This window comes from Eimeria mitis, genomic scaffold (assembly GCF_000499745.2).
Source record: "Eimeria mitis Houghton genomic scaffold, Emh_scaff2123, whole genome shotgun sequence".
Taxonomy (NCBI): Eukaryota; Apicomplexa; class Conoidasida; order Eucoccidiorida; family Eimeriidae; genus Eimeria; species Eimeria mitis.
In genome coordinates, this window is record NW_013570448.1 from 1 (window position 1) to 1,117 (window position 1,117).

Sequence of the window (1,117 nt, forward strand, 5' to 3'; positions counted from 1 at the left end):
ATATATACATATATATATATATATATATATATATATATTTACTTATTTATAAATGTATAAATATAAATATGTAGGGTTTATTAGAGGAGACAATGTGAGCCTGTCTCCTCATCTGTCTCCTTTTCTCCTGTCTCCTGTCTCTTTTTTATAAACACAAGTAAATAAATAAATAAATAAATAAATAAATATATTTATTTATTTATTTAATTTATTTATTTATTTATTTATTTATATTTATAGTTTATTAAAGGAGACAATCTGTGCCGACTGTACGAGTCCTTCTGTCTCCTCCTTCTGTCTCCTTCTGTCTCCTGTCTCCTTTTTAATATTTATAAACGCAAATAAACAAATAAATAAATAAACTATTTATTTATTTATTTATTTATTTATTTATTTATTTATAGTTTATTAAAGGAGACAATCTGTGCGGACTGTACAAGTCCCCCTGTCTCTTCTGTCTCCTGTCTCCTTTTTAATTTTTATAAACGCAAATAAATAAATAAACAAATAAATAAATTAAATATTTATTTATTTATTTATTTATTTATTTATTTATTTATAGTTTATTAAAGGAGACAATCTGTGCGGACTGTACAAGTCCCCCTGTCTCCTCCTCATCATCATCATCATCATCTTCACCTGTCTCCTGTCTCCTTTTTAATTTTTCTTTTTGTTCTTTATTCATTCCTATTGCTTCTATATTATATATAAGTTCTGTGGTGTCTATACACTCATCTATAATAACACAACTCATCTGTAGTTTATATAAACCAAAAGCTAAGGGGACCTTCTTTATTGTCTCCCCCCAACATAAACCCTCCATATTTATTTTCTTTACTAAACCACCTATTTCATCTATGTTTACCTCAGCACCTGTATATACACACAAATATTTTATTTATTTTATTTTTTTTTTTGTTTGTTTGGTTGGTTTTTATTTATTTTTTTATTTATTTTGTTTTTTATTTTTTTTTTGTGTTTGTCTTTACTTTTTTTTATTTTTAGGTTTTTTCAGTTGTTTTATATTTAGTGCGCATAAATATAAATGTTATTATACAAGTACAATACACAAATGTATATATATATATATATATATATATATATATATATATATATA